The 13,146-nt window shown below is 42.0% G+C and overlaps 1 protein-coding gene across 4 annotated transcripts in view; it reads left to right on the top strand.

Annotated features, from left to right (window-relative positions):
- The first annotated feature begins 3,266 nt into the window (after positions 1–3,266).
- fam49al (family with sequence similarity 49 member A, like) overlaps positions 3,267–13,146 on the top strand; it is a 34,094-nt gene continuing 24,214 nt past the window's right edge. For 3 of the 4 annotated variants that reach the window (XM_063899232.1, XM_063899236.1, XM_063899233.1), the window contains exon 1: positions 3,268–3,595. The gene's annotated coding sequence lies outside the window, so the exon portion shown is untranslated. Of the gene's footprint in view, positions 3,596–13,146 lie in introns of all 4 variants that reach the window. The other variant, XM_063899238.1, reaches the window with a different exon arrangement.

Raw genomic sequence — 13,146 nt, 5'->3', positions numbered from 1 at the left:
AGACAAAATAGTGGGACATTTTTAAAAGTCGAAATTTGGATAAAAAGTCTGATTTTTTAGGAAAAAGTCTGAAATTCCAAAAAAAGAATCAGAAATGTTTGAAAGTCGACATTTAGAAAAAATATCAGAAATAAAAAAACGTGATCATTTGGAAGAAATAGTCGGAGATTAAAATTTGGAAAGTAAATCTGAAAAAAGCAAAGTCATTGTGTCCTTGGGCAAGAAACTTCAGCCCAAAATTGCTCCTGAGGAGATTGTCCACAAGGAACCTGTATTGAGGCCCAATGAGTAAATGTGGTCACACAGTAGGAACGCCCTGCAGAAAGCTTAAACTGCGGTGCACAGAAACCAAACAGATGGAGCTACTCAATCAACAGATGGCCGCAAACCTACAGTCCTCTGTCTGGATGAAAACACTTGTTTTGTGGGAAGCTCATTCTCACACTTGGGGAGCCCGATACAGTAAAGACAACATCATAACTGAGGTCTCACACCAGCTCCATAATACCCTCCCACTCAATGAGCTTCAGTGACTCAAGAAAAACTGTTGTTCTCCTCTGTTCCTCATCTTAAATCCCTCTGAGGAGACATTCATCATAAAATGCTAATACAGTCTCACATCACGACCAAATAACATGCCATTCTCTTCTCTATCTTTGATCTCCTTTTCATCTTTTTGCACTGAATTGCCAGCTAACAGAAGGTGTCAACGACTGCAGCACCACTTCCACGTTTCTGTGCCTTTCTTCCTCTCTGGTGGACAACACAAAGCACAGGTGCATTCTGGTATATGGAGTCTTTCTGTGAATCTGTCCCTGAAGATAATAATACTTAAATATGTATGCAGAGGCTGAAATGTGTCGTACCTGTATGTTTTTCTCACTATAACATGCTTTGGTTCATGTTTAATGAATTCAGTGTGTATCTGTCTGCAGTTAATAATGTATTATCACAGGGAAGTTGGGGTAAAAATGTAATGGTTGCATGAGTTTGCAGGAGGCTTGTTTTTGAGACTGTTTGGTAATGTTGGCATTTTTTGACGATGTGAAAGTGTCAGTCAGAAGATCAACTTCTCAGACACAACCACCGAAACAGGAAGAGACACATTTATAGTTAGACATTAAACTCTTCCTCTGGTTTTCATTTAGGGTTAGCAAACAGAACAGAGTATGTATGCCACAAATAAGTAAAAAAAACAAGAAAAATACAAAAGTAAATGTATAGTTATCTTTAAATGTAAAGATCCTCATAGACATCATGAATAAATTATGTATCGGATATATTTCGTGACATAGGAAGAAGTAAACACTAATATGATTCAACCCCTTCTCCATGCCGATACAAATTCACTACATATTTACCAAATTTTATTTAATGGAATGTGTCAAAGTGTGACAAAGATACAACAAAGCTAACGACTAACCATGCACTCAGATATAAGTGGTGGTATAATTAGCAACTAGCATGCTACCTACCTATTTAGCATTTCATTATGCAGTGACAGTGACTCACAGTGGAGCTCAAAAGTGCTAAATTACTCTTCTAGTACAGTGTTGGTGACAGAGATGTCTCAATGGTCTTTTTTCAGAGGCTAACAAACAACATTTCTTTTGATGGGTCAAATAAGAGTTCAGCACAAACAAAAGCACATCTTTTTGAAACTCACACTACTGTCTTTTTTTGTCCAAAGTTTCCTAAGGTACTTTTAATATGGCTTTCAACAGAAGTAAATGAGAAGCACAGCTAAATCTGAAGCACTTTGGTGTCTGGTTGCATCTTTAAAGGTTTGCTTCACCCACAAACTGACCTTTTGTAAGTCAATTACTCACAGTGCGTGCTGCCTTGAGCTTTTGAGGAACTCTTGTATGCCTCCACGTTAAGCAAGAATCCAAACTGGAGGAAAGTCTTGATGAATTTAAATAAATCGGGGGGCCACGTTTAATAACAGAAAATCCAAATAGAGGCATTTAAGAAGTCCAATATATCCATTCATATGTTAACATACTACCCAAACGTGTGTTTTCAGCTTGTGCGTTTCCGTGTGAAAAACAGTTCTCCTCAAGCATTTAAGGACACGGTGGTGAATCTTTAAAATACATATAGTCATTTAGTGAAGTAGGTAATAATTTAAGCTTGTCATACTCAGACCACAGGTATCCTCTTGAGCTCATTTGACCAAACAAGCTGTTCAAATATTTATGACATCCGCCGTTAGAAGAGTTCATCAACTGGGCTCCTCTCACCGTCTTCAAATTTAGTCACGTACCTGATTATAAAAAAAGGTCATCAGGTCTTCATAACCTGATTCTGCCCTGAATTTGGCTGCAACACAAACTGTGGTTGAGTTTCGCACAGCAGCATGTGGCCAACACTGGTGTCCCACACACACACACACACACACACACACACACACACACACACACACACACAGAATGGAGTGACAAATTAACCACGGCTCATTTAATTATGCCCTTTCGTCCGGGCTGCGACCCTGAAGTAAGGGGTCCCTAATGGGGGTTTTAACCATGCCAAATTTATACTGAATGACAAAGATCAAGAGGTAAGGGGCAACACACCCCCCCCCAACACACACATAGTTAATCAACCTGTTATCTTGGATGTTTAACAAATGTCAGATGTGAAATGTCATGTATTTTCTGCATGTCTTTACTGTAAATATATAAACAGACTCACACCTCACCCTGCGTCTAACCATAATTAAAGTTGGTTTCCTTCCCCCTCTCTCTGCAGCACAGTTCATCAAGTGATGCTCGGCACTCACCCACACAGTTTGCAAAAATACCCCCGCTGCACATCCTTATCCACCATGATTCACTTTCACACTGTGTGGACAGAAAAAGTCACTCTGCTGCTGAAACAATGTCAAACACAATACAACTCTGCACCACACACACACACACACACACACACACACACACACACACACACACACACACACACACACACACACACACACACACACACACACACACACACACACACACACACACACACACACACACACACACACACACACACACACAGTGGTGCCCCCTACTCTTATTGCCAGCAGGCTAGTGGTAGAGTCAAAGGGGGAGGGGTTGTTGTGAGGACATGCTGAATGTGTGTGTGTGTGTGTGTGTGTGTGTGTGTGTGTGTGTGTGTGTGTGCGTGTGTGGTGGGGGTCTTTGTGAGGAGACGGGGGAGGGAGGGGGACATGGCGTTCCATTTCTCATAGACCAACAGCTGCTGTCTTTAGTGCAGAGCGAGGGGAGAGAGAGTGAGGAAGAGGGAGGGCTGTGTGGCGTGAGGCAGTGCGTGTGCTCGGTGTTTAGGTGAATCCACAGCCCTCTGGCTCACAAGGATAAAGCAGCTTCTCCAAGAAAGACACAGAGAAAAGCAACACTAGGACTTCCTTTTTGACCCTCTTTTTTTTGTTGCATCCTCTGCCCCCCTTGCTGCATTTTCACAAGACTGGTTTGTCTCCTTTTTTTGGGTCTCTTTTGTTCCCGGCATCCATCTGTGTTTCACCTCCTCCTCGGTCCAGGGAGAAAGCAAGGAAGAGCCTCATCCTCCCCTCCTGCACGCCCAGCCGGTAAGCTCTTTGTTTTTAAAAAATCTTTTACCCAATTGCTCCATCCTCACAGTCCCACCCTGCACCTAAAAGAGAGGCTTTGCTGGAGAGGGAGGCTGAGGCTGGAGGATGGATGTGGGTTGGACTGAAGCCTAGTGATACATTTGTCCCTGTGTGGATGGTCAACTGGGGCTTGTCCTCTTTCACTGCAGTGCTTAGCCAGAGCGGTCACTGCCACCGTCTCACACACACACACACACACACACACACACACACACACACACACACACACACACACACACACACACACACACACACACACACACACACACACACACACACACACACACACACACACACACACACACAGATGTACAAACACACACCTCAGCAATTCTTCCCTCAAAGAAGGAGAGGAGAATATGGAGTCCACAGATCCTTGTGTGTTTATATTTCCAGTGATGGATGATGGTTTTGGTCACAGGACATATGTGACCTAGAAGCATCACAGTACATGCATCACATATCTCCCTGATGCACCGGAGTGTTCTGGGAACAATGTGGGTAGATCGCATGTCAAGCTCACCTCTACAGCTCCGTTATCACACACACACACACACACACACACACACACACACACACACACACACACATTATATTAGAAACAGTTACAATCACTGCAAGAGAAAGCCGTTCGATTTTTCTTACACTGAGGTAGGTGTTTGAGGTGTGTGTGTGTGTGTGTGTGTGTGTGTGTGCCGTCTCTGCAAACAGCCTGCTAAAAACAATAGCCCCAGATTGCACTGCTGATCAGAAGGGGTGGGTTTATGCGAAAAAACAGGGAGGAGGGAAAAGGAAGAGAGGGAAAACTGAATGGAGGGACGAATGAATGAGGGTTTTTAAGAGGCTTTTCAAAATATCTGCCAGAGGTGAGGGTGTACATGAGGTGGTAAGACGGAGAGGGTGAAGCTACCGTGTGACTCTGCAGGTCGTCTTTGTGTGCTCGGGGGCGGGGGCGGCGGGGGGGGGGGGGGGAGATGCTGTGGATGGGTAAATAGTAAGGTAGAAAGAGAAAGCATGATGAAGTGTGTGTGTGTGTGTGTGTTAAAGTGTGTATGGGCGGGTAGAGGAGAGGTGTGTAATTGAAAGATCTGCTCCCTGTCAGTCCCGCTGTAATCTACTGACTCCATTATAATCCATGTGAGTAGATTAAATGATGATTTACTGCCATGTAGACTTTTAGGACACACACACACACACACACACACACACACACACACACACGTACACATGTACACACACACACACACACACACACACACACACACACACACACACACACACATGTTGTAATCTACAATGTTATTCTAATATATAAATCACCAACAGTATTCAGGATGTCCTATCGTATCTTTTTGTACATACACCTATCGATCCATGTGCATGTAGAGTACATATGCACACACATATATAAAGACACACGCATTTATTCATACACACGTTTTCATTTATCAATATAGATATCTTTATATTTAATGTATAAAAACATGCACATATTAATGTAGTGTTTCCTGTCTGTAGCTATGTGATTGCGTCTATGATGCTGCCTGCCTCAGATAGGTCTCTCATGGTTAAATAAGCCATAAATCTTGTCTGTATGAACACAGAATATATATCTTGGATCCTTGTCATCATTCGTTACTGTCATGTGAAACGTGCACTCCTACAGTGACTCATATATAGGGTTTTGCTCACAGTGTATGGTCATGAATCACAATATGCAGATGATAACCCATTTGCCAACGTGTGTGTGTGTATGTGTGTGTGTGTGTGTGTGTGTGTGTGTGTGTGTGTGTGTGTGTGTGTGTGTGTGTGTGTGTGCACGGAGTGTGTTAATAAATGTGTGTGTAGGTTTTTCTTCTGCCTAAGATGGAACGAAGGCTGCGATGGTATTTACTCTGCTGTTGCTAGGACACTCCCTTTGAACATTTTAACCGAGCCTTCTCATTGGCCCGCCGCGATGATGCAAGATTCCCTCATCCCAAATCTTTCCTGAGCGCCCATAGAAACATGCCCGTCTGCATTTCCTCCTCTCCTATCTCCTTCTCCGTCACTCTTTGTCTCTCACCCCCTCTTCTGAGTCAGTATCTCTTCTTGTGCACTCTCTCTATTAATCTCTTCCCTCATTAACTCATTTATGCATCTTCTGCTCTCAACATGTCGTTCCTTTCCATGCCCCTCGGATCGGTCTGGATCACCTCGGTACATTCTATCTCTTCCTTCACTCTCAGCTGGTCAACATGCTCAGTGCAAAATGGTGTTGACAGCATGTGCCGGTATCTTCCAGCGCTGCACTATCGCTCCATCCTGCAGAGGATTTAAATGCTCTTACAATGTCCCATTTCCTCTGTCCATATGAGGTGCAGTATCTTATGAGGGTTGCCTTGGCATGTGTCAGAGTTATCAGGTTTGACAAGGCGGAAGACAGGAATGGGGGTTGGGGTGTCATGGTGGAGGAGGCTTTTTGTACTTCACTATATGTATTTTAACCTTTCTTCTTCTTGAAAATAAAAGCAGTTACTCATGTCACAACTGCAATTACCCCGAGTTCACAGCTTCACAATATATTCCCATAATGGCACTAATTTCACACTACAGATGTGTGTAATGTCACGGTTCAAGCATGTTGGTTATTACATGCTCTGGGACTGGGAGTAAGTAAGGGGTAGGTGAGGTTAGAACGGTTATGTTTGTCTTGTTTGTTCAAAATATTTTCCCTTTTTACTCCAGCTTTCCCTGAACTCGACGGGGCAGAAGCTGCAGTAATAACCATGACCAGTGTGGATGAAAAAGGCAGATGAGTGACATGTACAATGACACGGAAAAGGTGTTTTGTCAAAACATTGTGACACAGAATGGATGCTAATAGGACAGCCTGAAAGAGCCTTTTAAAGCATCTGAAGCAGGTCTAAGATGCAAGAAAACCTCACACATATTTTACACCAGTTTCTACAGCAGTTTAACACGCCATGATTATATCTTGTGGGAAATATGTGCGCTATTTTAAACCCAAACAATCCTGTATGATTTGTTGCCGGATTATTGCTCTTTTTTTTTTACGAAGAAAAGCCCATTACTCAGACTTACAATGATGTATTATGACGCCGGAAACAAGTTGATGGGCCATCATGTTGCCTCCAATCCTTTGATTAAAGTACAACATCATCCATATGTTTGCCCATGTGGCCCAACGGATTTCCCTCAAAAAAAGCCTAACAATCCACGTTAAATCTTAACCCCCGTAATCTTGTTGACTGGCTGAAACCCATCTGTCCAGCAGTGACATCTGTCACTCAAACATCTGGCACTTGAGCTTTCATACTTACCGTTGAAGGTCCTTTCAGTTTTCATTGGAGTTTAAAAGTCAGATGACAATATGGTAGCCGGGGTTGGGTTAATTTCGATTTTCAAGATGTAATCCGCCTCCACCTGTCTGGTAATCTTGTGGATTTTAAAGCAGTATTGTTAGAAATCTGGGATTAATCTTTCAAAGAAGAGAAGATCCTGTTAAAGGAGCACATGGTGGCATGACAAAGGATCCTGATGAAGCAAGAAGTACATTCACAGATATATGGATGAAAGAGGATCCTGTCTGTACAGAAATTCAGTATTATAAGCCGGGTTTTTAAAAATAGTGTGGGAATTAGCTTATTAACATTTTTGGTGAGAGTTTAATTAAAAGATAAGTTCCATTTTCCCTTTAGACACAAGGCTTTGATCAGCAGCCGGTTAGCTTAGCATAAAGACTGCACCAACAAGTTGTGGTTTCAGAGAGGACGAACATATATGTGTTTTTCCAGGAACCATTACTTCCTGAATTCCCTGCTTGTTATCTGGAAGACTTTTACATGTTTTCTTGTTAGGAACAAACCAACCCTCTAATATGTGTTCGTTATCGTGTCGGTAAACAGATTGTGTTACGTTTTGAGCGATACTGCTTCCTGTCTTCATGCTAAGCTAACCAGCATCTGGGTGTAGCTTTAAAGCCTATTTACTGTGGCACCACTCTTATTTCCCAAAGTGTTGCCTTATTAGTTAAAGACAGATGAAGATTCTGCATGATAATCTCAACTCTCAGGAATTTAAGGTGTATTGACACAAAGAGAAATGAGGATGCTCCAAATTTCAGAACAAATAACAGTTTAACAGGAATCAAACTCTCTATTTCTCCATGCCACTTGTTTTCAAATAAATAACATCCAAGACCCAACACTTGATTGAAAAACTTTCCAAACAAGTTCATCAATGAGGGATTCTTCAATTTACCACTCTGTCTGTGAAGTAACCCACTGAACCAGCGAGGAAATTGATTTCAGAGACAGTGAGATTTAATTCTCAGTGACGAGGGGAGCCACAATCTGATAACTCTTTGATCACATTACCTAACCCTCTGTGTTGGATGGAAACTACAGCAAAGTCTTATTAGACTCTGATATCATCGTGATGTCCTGCTGAAACTCTTTGAAATCTACGATACTACATCTAGTAAGACATCGGAAACGGGGGCACAGTGAATCCTCTCATTCTGATGAGGGTCTACTTCTAACCGGAGGTGACTTAGCCTGTCAAACTCTCTATTTCCCCGATAGAGATAATAAAATAAAATAGGAGATGGTTCATTTCTGGATGTAATCAGATGACTCCAGATCTGCTCTCTAAGGACTTCCTACAGTATCATGGCCTGCCGTCCTTTGATCAGATCAATTGCAGTCCACTAACGCCAATGAACGGAACAAATGACCGTCCTCTGGTCATATTTAAGATCAATAAACTCCATTTAACGAGAAGGTGAAGCTGATTTTGGCCGATGGTGGAGCAGGAAGTAGTGTGTAATAACTGAAGAAGCACATGATCTGCTGAGCAATTGGATCTCAATTGAGGCTTCAGTTTCTCCTTCATGATATATCCTGAGTGCAGGTGTTATGGTGCTAGACGATGCTGCTGATCAAAGTCTCTTTGTTAAATTTCCTCCTTGCTTTAAGTTGACAGCTCGCTAACAACCAGAACAGCAATGATCCAATTATAGCTTAGCAAGCGTAACCAGGCAGAGCAGGCCTTTTAAACTCTAGTAAGAACACTTCTTGTTATCCAAAGATGCCTAATGCCTTTAAAAAAACAAATACACAAGAGCAAATGTGAGAAGTGGATTAAAACGTATGTAAGCTGCAGACATTAGCATTTCTGGCTAACTAGATTACTTTGTAGTTTAATTGCTAACCCAGTACTGAGTCCAGATCCATTGTGTTATCTCCATAAAACTATATCTGCATATGGACGCATTAACACGGGACATTTTTGTTTCTAGTCTCAGTATTATGAACCAATCCGATTTAAGCTAGCTGTGGAAAGCTAAAGAGATATAGCGCGTTGACTGAAATACAATATTAGAATCATTCGAATATTGTCTGACAACCTTTTATCTTTGTTTCTATAGGTGTTAAGTTAGTGGAAACTGGCTACCTGTGAAACAATCAACTCATAGACGTCCTTTCTAAACTGTATCTCAGTTCTTTTAAGGATAGCTTCTCATACTCTTAACAAAAGAGCCACATAGAAGAGGAAAACTTTTATATGGAACCCACAACACGTTGTTCATGAACCCCAAAGGCTAGGTAGTATTTAATGTTGGATCCTAAATGATATCAGAGGGAAAGCCAACATTAGAAGCGCTGTCATGCTCTTTATTGGATTTGACACTCCAGTAACCCAAGCCAACATTACTGGATAGCATTTGGTTTGCCAAACACATCAATCATTGCTTGTCCTTAAACCCTTTAGGTTTGTAGAGATAAACAGAGGCATATATTTAGGAAAATACTGCCAATCAAGCATAAAAGCAACATCCAAGTACAGTATGTCTTTCTGTACCATGCGGGTAAAGAGAAAGGGTTATGTCTGAGTGAAATGACTCATAACACATCCTAAAATGGTCCCTTATTATATTGTATGCAAACAAGCTTTCCCTGCTGAACGGTGTGGCTTACTAAATGGTCAATTCTCCTTTAATTATCGTTGCTGTAGGTGTAGGTCTTAGCATTGGGGTGTTTGTGTGTGTGTCCACATGTGTGTATGCCAGATCTGCCGTTGTCACACTGGGGTTCTGGCAACAGGACATGTGTTCAGCGTTTGATCGGGCTTGTGAAGAGATACAGAATCTCTTTCCCTTTCTCTGCACACAAACACACACACGTTCACTAATTAGTTAATCATGAGCCAGTGAGGCTACATATATATTGTTTTGTATCCAACTACAAAGGAAAGGACAGGCAGGTATCTTAAAAATAAATCACTGCACAGAAACAAACCAACAAAAACAGCCAATATCTCGAGCTTTTACACCAGGGATCCACAAGAACGTCCCAAATTGCCTTTTTTCGTCTTGGTTCATTCTCATCTTGTTCCATCATTTTTTTCCCCTCTGCATCAGCATGAGCCCATACATTACATCACAGCCAATTTCCTACATTTGAGAGCTGCTGCTGCTGCTATTCTACCCCTCCCAGTGGGACTGGGAATAGTGTAACACTGCATCCTCTGCCATGTGAGACACACTGCAGCTGTGCAATAGAGCATCGCCTCTGTCAAGGACATGCCAGCACTTCCTGGTATGTAAAGGGTCGACGACTTAATGCACTGAGCTGTATTTAGATTCTAGGTCACGCTGGTGTCAGAGGTCATTTCATTCATCCATCCTCTGTGGTCATGTGCTGCGGCATGCCATGTCCCTATTCCACTCTACGTTTAGTATACAGTGTGTACATATAAAAAGAGTATACTGTTTTTGCGAATATGCAACAGAAACCTTTACATCGTTTATGTTGCCGGTTGTTATCTTGCTATAGTGAGTGACTTATCTGGTGCAATAAGTGCCAGGAGAAGATACATAAGTTACATTAAGTTTTCACATTTTAGATTACAGAGTTGCTATTTTTATGAGGTTTCTTGCAACAACCTGTGCAACTGTGTTTACTTGTCCATGCACTTTGCAAATTTCCTATCAACATTTTTCCGGCTCTGGCTGAAGAAGATGCGTTGCCCCGAAGATGTTGGAGACTTTAATGTTTTGCTCAAGAGGAAACAACCTACTTTCCCAAAGATTCAACACTATTTTTGTTCTCCAAGGTCGCTACTTAATACTATTATCTATTTGTGGTATAAGGGATGTATTTTCCAGGTATCTTTCCAATGTGAGCACACTAAAACCTGCTAAAAAATATTGAGCAAAAACGAGAGCCTGCCTGCACAACTTGTTCATCCTATATTTGACTGTCTTGCGAGGTGTTCTGTCTGACTGTACTATCAGATGTAGCCCAGTAAAGGTGAAGGAAGAAGGTCAAAATAAATCTTTAAAATGAAAAATGTCTGAAGTATTGAGTTGCTACAGGGCAACACGGAGGAATGGATGGAGAGAGTAGGAGTAGGAAGGTATATTTCCGCTCCAGGTACCAAACATAATTGTGTTATAGAAAGATGGCTGATGTTCATATGGCCAGAAGGTAGACAGGGGCGGACAGACAGGCAGACAGACAGGCAGAACGGATAGACAGACAATGAATGGACTGAAGGAGTGAAGGAGAGTTGAAGGAGAATCACAAAACAGCAGGATGCCGTTCAAACTGCCTTTATGTAGTTTTTTATGGTAGTCCTTGTTTTTCACTCAAGGTTTAACACTTATAAACACAAGTGTACACACACAACTCTACACACACACACACACACACACACACACACACACTGCATACACATGTGTCTAGTTGAATCCATTTCAAACCAGCTCAGTGTAAATTAATCTAATTCAATCCCAGGTGAATGCGCACACAAGAACATACTGTATGCTCAAAACACACACATATGCTCACACACTACACGCAGTATCATTCGACTAAAATACATGTTATTTTCATCCCAATGTGATTAACTGAAACACACACACTGCCCTGACCCATATAAATCAGTGTGTAAGCAGTCCATCAGGGACAAAGAGTGGCTGCCTGTACAGACAGATATCGCTGCTCTCTTTGTTTACACACAACGGGGGGGTCAAGGAAGGACAAGGAAAGGGGGGGTGCCACAAAAATATGCGCACACATCACAAGTCCCCATGTGAGTGTGTGTAGCCCCCTAAAAGCCTATAGAGCTCCCTTTGATAGCAGCTAATTGGCATCCCACATCACAAATAAAGATAACGAGCGCTTACTGTACATCCTCTGACAGCCGAGCACAGAGAGGAAGCTGTTCGTAAAACGGCTTTTGAAAGAGCTCTGATTTTACCAATTCGAAGCAAAAAACACCCCTGAGCCAAATTGAGTTTATGAAATATTAATGGTGACATTAAATAGAAGGCATTTATTAATCTCTATGGTGGGGAAGAGAATGAAAACTGACCGAGACTCTGTCATGTTGGACTTCTTAAGAAAGATAATACTGTCAAACAAATGCAAATAATGCTTTAAAATAATAACACAATAGAGCTATTTTTTTCCACTTCTGAGCCTCCGAGTCCTCCAGTTTTTTGCTACAACCATAAAAAACATCCCACTGTGTGTCACACAATGAAAATGTATTCAAGTACAGCTCAAACATGCCATACCCTCCATCGTTCTCTTTGACATTTTGTTCCGTCTCACACTCTATCCTCCCCTTTTTCTTTGTGAGCCTCGCAGCTCAGAATCACAATGCTCATTTGCAATCGCCCTTTCATGAGGCACCATGCGCTGCTCTGGACTCAGACAGTGTGTGTGTGTGTGTGTGTGTGTGTGTGTGTGTGTGTGTGTGTGTGTGTGTGTGTGTGTGTATGTGTTGGAGAGTGAAAGAAGGGGGAGGGGTGATGCTGAGAAATCGCAACCTCTTCCTTCCATTTCCATCTCTCTTGCTTTCTATCGCTCCATCCTACGCTCTCACGCTAAGCCACTCTTTCCCCTTCCTTCCTCACCTCAGAGAAGGACGGCAGTATCTATAATTGTGTATGAATGTGCGTGTGTGTGTGTGTGTGTGTGTGTGTGTGTGGCCTGAGGCGAATTGGCTGTAGCATTTCATCGGCGGTCAATCTTTAGTGATGGTCTTGCTGGGTTTGACACTGCCTCCTCCCATTAAACTCTCAAACTAGCTCTTTGTCAATTTCTTTACATGTCCTTTCCTCTCTTTAACTCTCATTTAATTTCCTTTGCTCCACTGTCCTGTACTTTCATGCCTTCTCCTTTAATTTCCTTTTCTTTTCTTTCCTTTCCTTTCCTTTCCTTTCTTTCAGTATCCTTTCCTTCCCTCTTTTTGCCTGTCATTTTCTGCATCCTCCTTTTCTTTCCTTCTCTTTTCTGTTAATTTATGTCCTTTATTTGTCTCTATTTGTCACGCTTTCCTCTTTTCTCCTCTCCTCTCCTATCTCTCGTACACTGTCCTCCCACGAAACTGACCTCCAGTATAGGATCCTCACTACCGGCATCAGCATGATGCACGGTATAGTGTACATTATATAATTCACCTTTCCTCCAAACAAACAAAACAGAGGCTTTACT

This window comes from Eleginops maclovinus, chromosome 13 (assembly GCF_036324505.1).
Source record: "Eleginops maclovinus isolate JMC-PN-2008 ecotype Puerto Natales chromosome 13, JC_Emac_rtc_rv5, whole genome shotgun sequence".
Classification (NCBI taxonomy): Eukaryota; Metazoa; Chordata; class Actinopteri; order Perciformes; family Eleginopidae; genus Eleginops; species Eleginops maclovinus.
The sequence above is the reverse complement of the archived record's forward strand: the minus strand, read 5'-3'. Positions and strand labels throughout refer to the sequence as shown.